The sequence below is a fragment of the Triticum aestivum genome, chromosome 2A (genome assembly GCF_018294505.1).
Source record: "Triticum aestivum cultivar Chinese Spring chromosome 2A, IWGSC CS RefSeq v2.1, whole genome shotgun sequence".
Lineage (NCBI taxonomy): Eukaryota > Viridiplantae > Streptophyta > Magnoliopsida > Poales > Poaceae > Triticum > Triticum aestivum.
Genome location: NC_057797.1, coordinates 373,942,961 through 373,960,477, shown reverse-complemented (window position 1 = coordinate 373,960,477; position 17,517 = coordinate 373,942,961).

Below are 17,517 nucleotides of genomic sequence, written 5' to 3'. Positions count from 1 at the left end.
TTAACTACTCATGTGGGGGTACTATGTGGTGGACATGGTGCTGTGTCAACTAGAAGTGGGTTACTATCTGCTAGGGTTGGGATTAGATGGGGTGTAGCTAGTTCTCTATCCAACGGTATAGGTATACAATCCCGAAGAGTCTCAATTATGTGTGGCGGGGCTAGTTCGTGGCTAGTACAACCATGGTTCTATCTGCATCAACGGGTAGCACCGTCTTTTGTGAAGAACGGGTTTTTACCCCCCTTAGATACTGCCATCACCCCCTCCAATTCAAATGATTGATAAACAAGAAAAGAAATTAATGTACAAACATTTTATGATAGACAGATGCGGTAATTCACATATATGTTGTCTAACCAAATAGGGCAGCATGACACAATTCACATATATGATAACTAATTAAACATGATAGCATGACACAGTTTCAGATATATGATGGATAACCTAACATGCTATAATGGCATAATTCAACATATGATGAGTATCTAAACAGGATGACATGACATAACTATATGATGTCTTTCTGAAATAGGTTCGGATGAAATAATTCACATACATGTTGTCTAAGTATACAGGATGGCATGAAATAATTTACATAATTGATTCATATACTAAGCAGCCGGCACTCACATGTATGATCTCTAAACTAAGCAGATGGCATTGAATATTGTGTATATGATGTCTAAACGAAGCAATGCAAGACACCATATGCATGATATGGGAAATATAAACAATGGAAGTAAGAGCATACACCTTAGGTGGGATATAGGACTGGTCATCTGTCTCTGAATCATCCCCTGAGGAGATACCTGTAACCATCGAGATATATGCTTCAACAGCTACCATTGTCTGCTTTGAAGACCTTGTTTTCACTCCAGATTTTATATAACTGACTCAAATGGCCGATGCACATGAAGAGTAGTTCAATATACAAAGATTGTCGACAAATGGAATACATATTGAAAAAAAGGATGGCATGAGATAATTCACTAATATGATGCCTTGCTACACAGGATTGCGGTATATAATTCACATATATGATAACTGGCTAAAAACATGGGATTGCATAATTCACATATCTGATATAGAAACTAAACATGAGGCATTTACACAAAGCATTTCTAATCTAAGCTGACGGCATGGCAATGCAAAACACCATATGCATATGCATGATATGAGCAATATAACCCTACCAAGTTAGACCATACAACTCGGGGGGGATACGACTAGTCATCTGACTTTGAATCCTCCTTTGAGGAGCTATCTGTAACCAACAAGAAATCTGCATCGATGGGTAACACTCATTGCTCAAAAGACCTTGTTTTCACTCCAGATTTTTCCATCACCTACTCAAATGGCTGATGCATAAGAAGAGTAGATGAATGTACAAACATTGTCGACAAATGGAATACATGATGATAAAAATAGTATGGCATGATACAATTCACACATACGATGACTGGCTAAATAGGATGGCATTGCATGATCCACGTATATGATGCCTGGCTAAACAAGATGACATTGCATAATTCACATATATGATATAGAAACCAAATAGGTGGCATTCACACAAAGCAAATCTAAACAAAGGTGGTGACATATAAGATGTATAAAGTAAGCAATGCGAGGCACCATATGCATGATATGACAAACATCAGCATGCCATGTTAGAGCAAACACCTCAGGGGGTAAATAGGAGTGGTCGGCTCCCTCTGAATCCCCCTCTAAACAAGTATCTTCCTCTGGAATACAATCTGGAATGGGGGAGGGTCCCCCATTGCACCCACCATGGAGCGGCATCCGCATGGCATTATATTCCCACGCAACGGTTTTCTCCTTTTCTCTACATGTTCAGCATGATTGTGTCCAATAACTGACATGCATAATAAAAAATATAGTTAGATTATGTGAGTCCTAAGGGGTGCATGAAGAAATGAATACTAGTGGTAGCAACGAGTGGATAGATCCGAAACTAATGATAGCAGGAAGATGATAGCTTCGGTTTAAAAAGAAAGATGATGGCTCATCTACTGTTTATTGCCCACCCAACATGAACCACATAGAAGACCCGAGATGAACCAGATAGTAGACAGATATACTATTCGCTGCAGCCTCGATATGTGCCCCACAGGCATTTTAAAACTCAAGTTTGAACATTAGTTTGGACCTGACTCGGAGTCAAAGAGGTGAATAGGTCGATAAAGTAGAAGGTAATAATAATCGATGTATAATGTAAGAAGACACGAAAGAGTGCGACCTCTCTTCCGGAACTGTGTAGTCCTTAGGTTCATCTGCTCTGTCGGTGATGGTAATGCAGTTGGTGTGGCTGCCAACAACGGGGAAGATGATCTAAGGCAGTGAAAGAAGGTCTGCAGGGGGGCTCTCTGCTGTAGTGGATGCTTCCGTCAATGGTGCACCTCAGGTGGGGTGGATGACGGCACGACATGAGTGGGACAAAACACAGAGTTTTCTTTTACACCTATCTAAAAATTAAGTAAATATTTAAGGCCTCCTTAGAATTGGAGGATTCTATAAACGCAGGGATAGGAAAAACACAGGAATAGGATAGGAATGCACGTACAAAACAGAGCATTTGCAAACACGGGATTTCTATCAACCTGGATGTTTGGTTCACATGAATTTGAAGAACACGGGAATGGAGAAACATGGTCAAATTAAAGTCAAACCACATGAAAATGTAAAGTTGGAATCTTATTATGTCAGTAATGCACTTAGTCATGTTCTTCGTGCATATTAATTTGAAAAGGAAGTCCAAGTGGATATTAATATTCCTACGTTTTTTCTTTCAATGAGACACCAAAGGAAATAAAATAATCCAGTTTTTCTTTGCTCCGTTCATTCTAACCAAATGCATGAATAGTAATACCATAGGAAAGTTTCCAATTACTATGTTTTCCTTCACTTCTTCTTTGAAATTGTGGCAATTCTAGTAGGCGGTCTTCAACAAGCTGAAGCCTGCCCTCAAAAAATGTTTTTGTACTCTACTATTTTGGACCAAGCCAACTAGCTCAACTCCCAGGCCCATCTACACTTCCAGGACTACTACCTCACTGCTTGTTATATGGGAGAAACTATTCGTATTTCTCATTACTACATGTTCTTGTGTGTCTTATTGCCGGCATGAAATAGATTATTTTTGAAAAGAAAGCTTAAGTTTTTGAATATATATTACATGTGCTCTATTGCACTCTGAAATTTTTTGAGCTTATATGGACAACATAAGTAGATCCATTATCCTGGTTAAAAGATTATATCTTAAAAAAGTCAAGTTAGTAATAGTACATGTTCCCATTGTAATATGAAATTGTGTGAGCTTATTTGGTCCACATGAATATCATATAATGGCTATCTTGCTAAACCGATTCAAATTGTGGTTCAAAAGAGCATTTAGGTTTCTCCCTGTTAACTTTGTGACCACGATTCATTTTTTTTAGATTTGCAATTACTTTGAACCAAAGGATCCGTGAGGGATCAACATGAATGTAGAGTAAAAAAAAGTGATGCGACGAGTGTACAACCTCTTTGGTGTAGCCTTGTCGACCTCAGCATCATTGGTTGGATGTGGAGGATAGTGATGCTGGTGTGACTGCCGGAGGTGAAAAAGAAGATCTAAGGCCTATGGAGATGGAGCGGCTCCGATGAGGTGTACGACAGAGAGGCCGAAGCAGGACAAAATAGACAAGTTAATCTAAAGTTGGATTCTAATGGCCCCTGCAATAGATGATGTAAAATACATCACCAAAAAGTGCTAGATGTAAAATACATCAGCCAGGTCATGGATGCTCCAACAGATGCTATAAATATTGTTGACTCTGAGCTTAACTGAAGAAACTGAACTTTAAAGTTGAAATTGAATTTTACTATCAAACCTGAATTTTTACCAACAAAACTGATTGCACTGGTACCAGAGCACTACAATAGAAGTTTAGGATGCTCGAGCACTAGTAGCAGAGAAATGATGATTTACAAGTATAGGGGGTCTATCATAGTCCTTTTGATAAGTAAGAGTGTCGAACCTAACGAGGAGCAGAAGGAAATGACAAGCAGTTTTCAGCAAGGTATTCTTTGCAAGCACTGAAATTATAGGTAACAGATAGTTGTGTGATAGGATAATTCATGACAGGTAACAAGTAACAGATGTAACAAAGGTGCACCAAGGTGGCCCAATCCTTTTTGTAGCAAAGGACAAGCCTAGACAAACTCTTAACTAAAGCAAAGCGCTCCCAAGGACACATGGGAATTGTTATCAAGTTAGTTTTCATCATGCTCATATGATTCGCGTTCGTTACTTTGATAATTTGATATGTGGGTGGACCGGTGCTTGGGTGTTGTCCCTACTTGGAAAACCTCCCACTTATGATTAACCCCCCTCGCAAGCATCCGCAACTACGAAAGAAGAATTAAGATAAATCTAACCATTGCATGAAAATAAGATAAATCTAACCATAGCATGAAACACGTGGATCCAAATCAGCCCCTTACGAAGCAACGCATAAACTAGGGTTTAATCTTCTGTCACTCTAGAAACCCATCATCTATGTATTACTTCCCAATGCCTTCCCCTAGGCACAAACCATGCTGAAGTGTCATGTAGTTGATGTTCACATAACACCACTAGAGGAAAGACAACAAACATCTCATCAAAATATCGAATGAATACCAAATTCACATGATCATAATCAGAGGGGTATTCATGTACATAATCATGTCCTCAGGAACAAACGTAACTACTCACAAAGCATATTCATGTTCATAATCAGAGGGGTATTGAATATCATTAAGGATCTAAACATATGATCTTCCACCGAATAAACCAACTAGCATCAACTAAAAGGAGTAATCAACACTACTAGCGACCCACAGGTACCAATCTGAAGTTTTGAGACAAAGATCGGATAAAAGAGACGAACTAGGGTTTGAGAGGAGATGGTGCTGGTGAAGATGTTTATGCAGATCGACCTCCTCTCGATGAGAGGATCGTTGGTGATGACGAGGGCTTCAATTTCCCCTTCCAGGAGGGAAGTTTCCCCGATAGAATAGATCCACCGGAGCCCTAGATTGCTTCTGCTCAGGTTCCGACTCGAGACGGCGGCGCTTCGTCCCGAAACCTTTCTTATCATTTTTTCCAGGTCAAAACCCTCCATATAGAAGAAGGTAGGCACCGGAGACCTGCCAGGGGGCCACAAGCCCTAAGGGCGCACCCAGGGGGTAGGGCGCGCCCCCGGGCTTGTGGCCACCTGGTGGGTCCCCTTTGGTATTTTTGTCGCCCAATATTTTTTTATTCCAAAATAATTCTCTGTAATTTTTCAAGACTTTCGGAGTTGTGCAGAATAGGTCTTTCAGATTTTCTCCTTTCCGGTCCAGAATTCCAGCTGTCGACATCCTCCCTCTTTGTGTAAACCTTGTAAAATAAGAGAGAAAAGGCATAAGTATTGTACCATAATGTGTAATAACAGCCCATAATGCAATAAATATCAATATAAAAGCATGATGCAAAATGGACATATCAACTCCCCCAAGCTTAGACCTCGCTTGTCCTCAAGCGAAAGCCGAAATCGACAAATATGTCCACATGTTTAGAGATAGAGGTCTCGATAAAATAAAATACGGACATGATGGCATCATGATCATCTTTAGAAAAGCAACATATATTGTCATATCATCTCTTATGCTAAAGTAATAATTCATCCACAAGATAAAGTATGAATCAGAAACTTTATTGAAAACTAACAAACTATGATCTCAGTCATTGAAACAATTGCAATTTATCATAGTATCGGAAAGAGTCAATGTAAGTGCTTTTGTATAGCAAGTCCACATACTCAACCTTCTTTTAGTCTTTCACAATTTCTAACACTCACGCGATACTTATGAGTTCAAAGCCACATTAGGACATAGAGAAAGATAAGGGCTTATAATTTCGCCTCCCAACATTTTACCTCAAGGGTAATATCAACAATAATACTTTATGATAACCTAGATCCGAGTGGATATATATGGATCTTTCTCCAACACATAGTGCTTGCCAAAAAGAAAACATGTAAAAAGGAAAGGTGAAGATCACCATGACTCTTGTATAAGGGTAGAAGATAAAAGTAAAAGATAGGCCCTTCACAGAGGGAAGCAGAGGTTGTCATGCGCTTTTATGGTTGGATGTACAAAATCTTAATGCAAAAGAATGTCACTTTATATTGCCACTTGTGATAAAGAAATTTATTGTGCAAATCGTCGCTTTTATTTCTTCCATATCACAAGTTCGTATAAATCTTATTTTCCTCACACTAAAAGATCATGCATATTTAGAGAGCAATTTTTATTGCTTGCACCGATGTCAACTTACTTGAAGGATCTTACTCAATCCATAGGTAGTTATGGTGGACTCTCATGGCAAAACTGGTTTATGGGATGTTTGGATGCACAAGTAGTATCTCTACTTGGTGCAATATATTTGGCTAGCATGGGGTGAGAAGGAAGCTCAACATGTGGGAGGATCCATGACAATATAACTTCTATTCTGATATAAGAGAACATAACCCATTATATTGCTTCCTTGTCCAACATTAACTCTTTAGCATATAATATTTTAATGAGAGCTCACAATCACAAAAGATGTCCAAGATAATGTATTTGTATGTGAAACCTCTCTTTCTTTATTACTTCCTATTAATTGTAACAATGACCAAAACCATGTTTGTCAACTCCCAACAAATTTTATTCATCATACTCTTTATATGTGAAGTCATCACTCTCCATAAGATCATTATATAATCTTTTTATTTCTTTCATTCCTCTCTTTTTTTCTCAAGAACATAGCAAGAAAGCAAAGCCCTCAACTCAAAACTACTCTTTATTATATAACTCACGGACTCGATTACATAGATAGAACTCAAAGCAAAGCTCGAAACTAAATCATAATAAAAACTTTTATTCTACTAGATCAAGATACAACCAAAAGGATTGAACTAAGAGAAATGATAAAGGTAAAGATGTGATGGTGATACTATATGATACCGGGGCACCTCCCCCAAACATGGCACAAGCCAAGGGGAGTGCCCATACCCATGTACTTAGGTTTCTCCCTTCGGAGGTGGTGATGATGGAGTTGATGATGTTGTAGGCTTGTCCTCCATCTTCCAGGGCATAGGTTCACCATCATAGAAAAATGAACAAGTCTCCGGGATCCTCAAATCTGCAGCCAAACTCATCCTCTTAAACCTATATTCATACTCACAGTTTTGGTTCTGCGGGTCATAGATCTGGGCTTGGAGATGCTCGTTTTTCTCATGAAGCTTGAAGATGGCCTTCCCAATCTCACTAGAATCTAGCTTGTGGTCACGGGTAAAATTCGTGATAATGGAGTGATTGGCTTTGAGTCTGTGTTCCAACATCCCTTGGCACTTGAAGACTTGTGCTCCATTGCTTCGAGCCTAGTCTCCACGCTTTCGGCCTTCCTTGGCCCTTGAGCATCGCGGATGTGCAGCAACCCCTCATGCATCTCAATGGTTTGAGGGTGATGCAGCACCTCCGCAAGTCTTCAAGTGCCGAACTTGTCCTTCGGAGCACTTGGGGACGTCATAATGATCTAGATCTGCTTGAAAAACAGATCAAAAAAAAGAATAGAAGATTTTGCCGTGGTACGGTGGTCTAATGTCCACTACACAACCTTCTTCTTGTAGACGTTGTTGGGCCTCCAAGTGCAGAGGTTTGTAGGACAGTTGCAAATTTCCCTCAAGTGGATGACCTAAGGTTTATCAATCCGTAGGAGGCGTAGGATGAAGATGGTCTCTCTCAAGCAACCCTGCAACCAAATAACAAAGAGTCTCTTGTGTCCCCAACACACCCAATACAATGGTAAATTGTATAGGTGCACTAGTTCGACGAAGAGATGGTGATACAAGTGCAATATGGATAGTAGACAATAGTTTTTGTAATCTGAAAATATAAAAACAGCAAGGTAAATAATGATAAAAGTGAGCGTAAACGGTATTGCAATGCGTTGAAACAAGGCCTAGGGTTCATACTTTCGCTAGTGCAAGTTCCCTCAACAATAATAAAATAATTGGATCATATAACTATCCCTCAACATGCAACAAAGATTCACTCCAAAGTCACTAATAGCGGAGAGCGAACGAAGAGATTATGGTAGGGTATGAAACCACCTCAAAGTTATTCTTTCCAATCAATCCGTTGGGCTATTCCTATAAGTGTCACAAACAGCCCTAGAGTTCGTACTAGAATAACACCTTCAGACACAAATCAACCAAAACCCTAATGACACCTAGATACTCCAATGTCACCTCAAGTATCCGTGGGTATGATTATAGGATATGCATCACACAATCTCAGAGTCATCTATTCAACCAACACAAAGGACCTCAAAGAGTGCCCCAAAGTTTCTATCGGAGAATCACGATGAAAATGTGTGCCAACCCCTATGCATAGGTTCATGGGTGGAACCCGCAAGTTGATCACCAAAACATACATCAAGTGAATCACGTGGTAACCCATTGTCACCACAGATACGCACGGCAAGACATACATCAAGTGTTCTCAAATCTTTAAAGACTCAGTCCGATAAGATAACTTCAAAGGGGAAACACAATCCATTACAAGAGAGTAGAGGTTGGAGAAACATCATAAGATCTAACTATAATAGCAAAGCTCGTGATACATCAAGATCGTGCCAAATCAAGAACACGAGAGAGAGAGAGAGAGATCAAACACATAGCTACTGGTACATACCCTCAGCCCCGAGGGAGAACTACTCCCTCCTCGTCATGGAGAGCACTGGGATGATGAAGATGGCCACCGGAGAGGGATTGCCCTCTCCGGCAGGGTGCTAGAACGGGTCTAGATTGGTTTTAGGTGGCTACGAAGGCTTCTGGCGGCGGAACTCCTGATCTATTGTCCTCCTGGATGTTTTTAGGGTATATGGAGATATATAGGCAGAAGAAGTACGTCAGGGGAGACACTAGGGGCCCACGAGGGTGGAGGGCACACCCAGGGGGTGGGCACGCCCCCTACCTCGTGGCCTCCTCCAAGCTTCCCTTACGTGGACTCCAAGTCTTCTGGGCTTCTACTGATCCAAAAATAAGTTCCGTGAAGTTTTAGGTCAATTGGACTCCGTTTGATTTTCCTTTTCTGCGATATTCTAAAACAAGGAAAAAACAAAAACTGGCACTGGGCTCTGGGTTAATAGGTTAGTCCCAAAAATCATATAAAATAGCATATAAATGCATATAAAACATCCAAGGTTGATAATATAATAGCATGGAACAATCAAAAATTATAGATATGTTGGAGATGTATCATGGTCAAAACCTTCGGAAGATTATATAATGCTTTTTTACCGACAAAAAGGAGTGTACTACAAGAAAACGGAGTCCGGAGGGCACACAAGGTGGCCACAAGCCAGGGAGGCACGCACCCAGGGCTTGTCGCCTCCTCGTGCACTATTCGGACTACTTTTTATTTTCCTAATTTTTTAAATATTCGTAAATGGAGTAAAATTGCCATTGGAAAACTTTTGGAGTCGGTTTACTTACCGTATCACATACTTATTCCTTTTCGGGGGTCTGGCATGTTCTGGTAGGCCTCCCTTATGTACTCCTCCGGTGTTATGGTATTAATAATATTGGTCTCAACATTTAGGGGAGTGCCTGAGATATAATGTTTGATTCTTTGCCTGCTTACCACCATTGGATTGGTGCCTTTGGCGTTGTTGATCTTGATGGTGCCGGAATGATAAACCTCCTCGATAATGTAAGGGCCTTCCATTTAGAGAGGAGCTTTCCTGCAAAAAATCTTAAACGAGAGTTGTATAGCAAGACATGGTCACCTACATTAAATTCACGCTTTTGTATCCTTTTTTCATGCCATCTTTTAACTTTTTTTAAACAACTTGGCATTTTCATAGGCTTGGGTTCTCCATTCATCAAGTGAGCTAATGTCAAATAACCTCTTCTCATCAGAAAGTTTGAAATCATAGTTGAGCTCTTTAATTTCCCAATAGGCTTTATGTTCTAGTTCAAGAGGTAAGTGACATGCTTTTCTATAAACCATTTTATAAGGACACATGCCAATAGGATTTTTATAAGCAGTTGTATAAGCCCATAATGCATCATCAAGTTTCTTAGACTAATTTTTTCTAGATCTATTAACAATCTTTCTTAGACCAATTTTTTCTAGATCTATTGACCACTAGACTGGGGATGATAGGGTGATGCAATTGTATGGTTGACATCATCCATAGCAAGCAATTTATGGAAAGCGCCATGAATAAAGTGTGAACCACCATCGATCATCAAATATATAGGGACTCCAAACCTCGGAAAAATAACTTCTTTAAGCATTTTAATAGAAGTGTTATGATCAACACTACTAGTTGGAATATCTTCTACCCACTTAGTAACGTAATCAACAGCAACTAAAATATGTGTATACCCATTAGAGGAAGGAAAAGGTCCCATATAATCAAAGCCTCAAACAACAAGTGGTTCAATAACAAGTAAATAATTCATAGGCATTTATTGACGTCTACTAATATTACCAATTCTTTGACATTCGTCACAAGACAAGACAAACTTACGAGCATCCGTGAAGAGAGTAGGCCAATAAAAACTAGATTGTAATACCGTGTCTGCAGTTCTATCTCCCGCATGATGTCCTCCATAGGCCTCAGAGTGACACTTGTGTAGGATCTGTTCTTGTTCATGCTTAGGTACACAACGTCTAATAACACCATCTACTCCTTTATAAAGGTGTGGGTCATCCCAGAAGTAATGTCTTAAATCATAGACAAACTTTTTCTTTTGCTGGTATGTGAAACTAGGTGGTATAAATTTAGCAACAATGTAATTATCCTAATCAGCATACCATGTAGTATTATGAGAAGCATTTATGACAGCTAATTATTCATCAGGGAAGCTATCATCAATAGGTAGTGAGTCATCAAGAACATTTTCTAACCTAGACAAGTTGTCTACTACGGGGTTCTCAACTCCCGTCCTATCCATAATATGCAAATCAAATTCTTGTAGCAAGAGAACCCATCTTATAAGTCTAGGTTTAGCATCTTTATTTTCCATAAGGTATTTAATAGCAGCATGATCAGTGTGAACAGTTACTTTGGAATCTAGAATATAAGATCTGAACTTATCACAAGCAGACACAACTGCTAGAAATTCTTTTTCAGTAATAGCATAATTTCTTTGAGTACTGTCTAGGGTTTTACTAGCATAATGAATAACATTGAATTTTTTATTATCTCTTTGTCCTAGAACAGAACCAACAACATAATCACTAGCATCACACATAAGTTCAAAGGGTAGGTTCCAATCAGGTGGTTGAGCAATAGGTGCAGAAATCAAGGCTTTCTTAAGTATTTCAAAGGCTTCTACACAATCATCATCAAAAACAAATGGAACATATTTTTGCAAAAGATTAGTAAGACACCTAGAAATTTTAGAGAAGTCTTAATAAATCTCCTACAGAAACCAGCATGACCAAGGAAACTTCTTATACCTTTGATATCTTTAGGACACGACATTTTTTCAATAGCATCAACTTTATCTTTATCAACTTCAATACCTCTTTCAGAAATTTTATGCCCCAAGACAATATGTTCATTAACCATAAAGTGGCACTTCTCCCAATTCAAGACAAGATTAGTTTCTTCACATCTCTGCAAAACTCGATCAAGGTTTCTTAAGAAATCATCAAAAGAAGTTCTGTAAACAGAGAAATCATCCATGAAAACCTCAACAATCTTTTCACAAAAGCCAGAGAATATAGCAGTCATACATATTTGAAAGGTAGCAGGTGCATTGCATAAACCAAAAGGCATACATCTATAAGCAAAGGTACCAAAAGGGCATGTAAAAGTAGTTTTTCTCTCGATCCTCTTGTGACACAGGTATTTGAGAAAAACCAGAATAACCATCTAGAAAGCAAAATTGTGTATGTTTGGATAGACTTCCTAGCATTTGATCAATAAAAGGTATAGGATAATGAACTTTCCTAGTAGCTTTGTTTAATTTATGAAAATCAATAACCATTCTATAAGCCGTGACGATTCTTTGCAGAATCAATTCATTTTTATCACTGGGAACAACAGTAATACCTCCCTTCTTAGGGACACAATGAACAAGACTTACCCATCTACTCTCAGCAATATGATAAATTATACCTACTTCCAGAATCTTTAGTATTTCATTTCTTACCACTTCCTTCATCTTAGGATTTAACCTTCGCTGATGATCAACAACTGGTTTAACATCGGGATCCATATTAATTTTGTGCTGACATAGAGTGGGACTAATGCCCTTAAGATCATCAAGAGTATATACAATAGCAACACGGTGCTTCTTCAGACTTTTTAATAATTTCTTTTCTTCATGCTCTGAAAGGTTAGCACTAATAATAACATGATATATCTTCTTTTCATCAAGATAAACATATTTTAAAGTATCAGGTAATTGTTTAAGGTCAAACACAGGATCACTCTCGGGTGGTAGAGGGTCTCCAAGAGTCTCAACAGGCAAATTGTGTTTCAATACATGCATCTGTTTAAGGAATATCTCATCCAATTCCTTTCTTTCATTCATGAACATATTGTTTTCATGGTATAGCAAATATTGTTCTAAAGGATCAGTAGGAGGCACGACAATAGAAGCAAGACCAATAATTTCATATTTACTAGGCAATTCTTTATCATGGGGTTGTCTACGAAATTTGGAGAAATTAAACTCATGAGATACATCCCTGAAATTTACACTAACAGTTTCTTTCTCGCAATATATCTTAGCATTAACAGTGTTCAAGAAAGGTCTACCAAATATAATGGGAAAAAACCATCTTGTGGGGAATCAAGAACAACAAAATTAGTAGGGTATTTTATTTTACACACAAGACTTCAACATCTCTAACAATCCCAATTGGTGATATAGTATCTCTATTAGCAAGCTTAATAGTGACATCAATATCTTCTATTTCAGTAGGAGCAATATCATTCATAATTTCTTGATATAAGGTAAAGGGAATTGCACTCACACTATCACCCAGATCACATAAACCATGATAACAATGATCTCCTATTTTAATGGAAACAATACGCATGCCAACAACAGGTCTATGTTTATCTTTATTATTGGGTCTAGCAATTCTAGCAGCTTCATCACAGAAATAAATAACATGCCCATCAATATTATCGACCAAGAGATCTTTAACCATAGCAATACTAGGTTAAACTTTTGTTCAGGGGGTGTAGGTGTTCTAGTATAACCCTTACGAACCACAGCTGAAGCTTTAGCATGTTCTTCAATCCTAACAGGAAAAGGTGGTTTTTCAATGTAAGTAGTAGGAATAACAGGATCAACATTATAAGTAATAGTTTCTTCTTCAACTTTAATAGGTTCTTGTAGCGACCCGACCTCAGATGGTCAAGTCTCTGTGCTTCAGTGTCATCCCTGGATCGGTCATGCTGACACACACAGTACTCGAAGGATTTATAACAGAGTGGCAATCACACACTTATTACGTTAAATGTCTCCAAAGAGAACTTATTACAATAATATGGCTTAAGGCCATCTAATATGATAACAGCAGAAGGCTTGGAAGATAAAGTGAGTCCATCAACTCCAACGGCATAACTGAGCTGCACGGCAACGACCTAACGAACCTTACTCCTCATCTGAAAAGTCTGCAACATAATACGTTGCAGCCCGAAAACGGGTCAGCACATAGAATATGCTGGCAAAATAACACAGTAGAGCAAGAACAGAATAATGCTATCACTACATGTATATTTGGCTGGTGGAAAGCTCTATGGTTATAGTTTTTGCATAAAGCCAAATTTTCCCTACAACAAAGGAATAGATTTTTATTTAACTATCATGGTAGTTGAAACAACATTGAGAAGGTTCCTCCAACTCAATCCCAATTAAAGTGACTAACATCCCAACAATATTAATTAAGAATGATGAGATACATGTCATAACCGGGAACACGGCTAACCATGATTAGATTATACACTCTGCAGAGGTTTGCGCACTTTTCCCCACAAGACTCGATCGCCTCCATTGGATTTCTCGCACTACAAGGTGTTTGAGAAACGGATGACCGAGACACAGTCTTTCAGAAACATTAACTCTCTACTCCGGACAGACCATACCAAACCTACATCCCACTACTTGCTGATCTGCCTCTTCAAGAGCTTCACGTAACTTACTCAACTATGCTAGAGCCCATAGTAGCTTGTGGCTGCACACGGAAGTTTCCAGCATGAATCTTCTCAGTTCCCTTTGAGCCTGGGTGGTGGTCCATAGGAAGATCACACGGGTACTCCGGGATTTCCAAAAATACCGGCAACACTGGGTACTCCAGGTGCCTCAATCCACCCAGATGTTAATTTAAATTGCCACCTTAAATTGAACCATTAATTAACAATCTCACGTATGTCATGGATTTCACTCAAACCCAAACCACGTCTACGAGCATAGCATAGCAATATAAGCAACGCAGAAGTAACTCCCAAGGTTTGAATCTAACAGGGTAATAGGTTCTACCTCATCAACTACTTCCCAACCCACATGTTAATGACATCCTAATCATGCAATGTTTGAGGATTGGAACTAATGCAAAAAAACTGGGTATGAGAAGAGTATGATCAATATGTTACTTGCCTTGCTGACGATCCGCAAAACCTAGGGACTCGTAGTAGCAAGTGGCGCACTCCGGGTACTCTATCGCAAACAAACAAGCATACAATAAGTACTCATCTAATGCACAGGTAAAACTCGAAACCATAAGGTTCAACTTAAGAACTCCGGTTGGCAAAAAGAATCAAATCGAACGAAGCAACGAAACTCAAACAGTGAAAAAGAAAAGCTTCATTTACTATTCTGGATATAGGTCAAATTTTACAGTAGCAAACCTTATTTAAGTTGGTTAAACGGAAAGAGGGTTTTGAGACGAAACTCTAGGCGCTTGAATCGCCTGATTCTGACTAACGAGTTAAAAGAAAAACAGAAACTAAGATCGAATCAGAAATCGCGATCAGAGAAAACGCGGAATAAATTTGATAAAGGCAAACTGACGAACAGACTAACGAACGAGCATTCGTTAGCTGTATCTAACGGGCGAAGAACCATTCGTTAAAACAAACGTACGGATGAACGTCCGCTAACTAAAAGAACCGAGAAAAACCGGTGAATCCGAAAAAAACGGATCCATGGTTTCTAAAAAAACCGAACGGTTTATATATAAAAACCGGCGGCGGAGTCCGGTGTCTACCTCCGGCGGGGGCTCCAGCGGGGCGGGGTGTGGGCGGCTGGGTGGCTGGGCGGCGGCGGGCGCGGGCAACACGGCAGCAACGGCAGCTGCGGGCGGCGGCGCTGGCACGGCGCGGGGCGGCGGCGGCGGCGGGCGCGGGCGGCACGGCAGCGGCGGCAGCTTTGGGCGGCGGCGGCTGGCGCGGCGCGAGGCGGCGGTGGCTGTAGGCGGCGCGAGCGGCGGTGGTGGGGTGGTGTTGGGGGGTGGCGGCGGTATTTAAAGGGGAGAGGGGGTGTTGGGGGGTGGCTGCTTGGGGGAGGGGGCAAGGCAGCGGCGGCGGCGGGGAGTCCGGCTCGTACTTGGAGTCTGGGTTGGCGCCGGCGGCGCGCGCGCAGGGAGGCGGCGGGGCGCAGGCGGCTGCCTGGCTCGGCTGGGCCTTAGGCCCAGTCGGGCGTGGAACTCTTTTTTTAAAAAAATAATTTCCCCGACCAAAATTAAATCCTAGAAAATAAATAAAAATATAAAAATGCCAAAACAAATTTTCACCGTCTAAACAAAATATTTAGAACGAGATGAACATTTTCTTGGCCCTAAAATGCAATTTTGAAAACGTGCAATTTTCCTAATGCAAATAAAATCCGAATAAACATCAAATAAATGATTTAATATTTTTCCTCCGATATTTCAACTATTTTGGAGAAGTCATATTATCTCCTCACATATATTTTAATATGAAATACTTTTCGGAGAGAAAAATAATTACAATCAAAATCCTCGTTTCAATATTTGATAAAAATAAAATATGAAAACCGGGAAATCCTCAACTCTCTCTGAGGGTCCTTGAGTTGCTTAGGATTTCGACGATTGCGGAACGAGAAATGCAATAAAATATTATATGCATGGATGACTTATGTATAACATTCCAAATCGAAAATTTGGGATGTTACAAACCTACCCCCCTTAAGATGAATCTCGCCCTCGAGATTCGGGTTGGCTAGAAAATAGGTGTGGATGGTCTTTGCGGAGATCATCCTCTCGTTCCCAGGTGGCTTCATCCTCGGTATGGTGGCTCCACTGAACTTTGCAAAACTTAATAACCTTACTGCGAGTGACTCTGCTGGCAAACTCAAGAATCTTTACTGGCTTTTCCTCGTAAGTCAAATCACTGTCCAACTGAATTGCCTCCAAGGGTACTGTATCCCTTAACGGTATATCGGCCATATCAGCATGACACTTCTTCAGCTGTGAAACATGGAACACATCATGAACTCCTTCGGGTAATTCCAACTTGTAGGCAACTTCTCCCGTCCGTTCCAAAACATGATACGGTCCTACAAATCTCGGAGCTAGTTTCCCCTTAACTCCAAAACGTTTCACTCCTCACAAGGGAGATACTCGCAGATATACTCTATCTCCAATTTCATAAGTTACCTCTTTGCATTTTGAGTCCGCATAACTCTTCTGTCTGGCTGCGCAATCTTCAGTCTATCGCGAATCAATTTAACCTTCTCCTCAGACTCCTTGATCAAGTCTGGTCCAAACAATTGTCGGTCTCCTACCTCGTCCCACATCAACGGTGTTCTGCACCTGCGTCCATACAGGGCTTCAAACGGTGCCATCTTCAAAGTGGCTTGGTAGCTATTGTTGTACGAGAATTCTGCGTAAGGCAAATTGTCACCCCAACTAGATCCATAATCTAGCGCACATGCTCTCAACATGACCTCCAAAATTTGGTTCACTCTCTCGGTCTGTCCATCTGTCTGTGGGTGGAAAGCTGTACTGAACTCTAACCTTGTTCCCAAAGTCGGGTGTAATTGATGCCAAAACTTTGAAGTAAACTGCGTTCCTCTATCTGATACGATGGTTCTCGGAACTCTATGCAGACATACGATCCTGGACATATAAATCTTGGCCAACTTTGCACTGGTATAAGTGGTTTTCATTGGGATGAAGTGAGCCACTTTGGTCAAGCGATCAACTACTACCCATATGGAATCATATCCTGCTTTAGTCCTGGGCAATCCGGTGATAAAGTCCTTGCCAAGTTTATCCCACTTCCATTCGGGTATCGGCATAGGCTGTAATAGTCCTGCTGGCTTTTGATGCTCTGCCCTCACTCTCTGACATACATCACATACGGCCACATACTCGGCAATATCCTTCTTCATACCGGTCCACCAGAAACGTTCCTTCAAATCTAGATACATCTTGGTGTTTCCTGGGTGT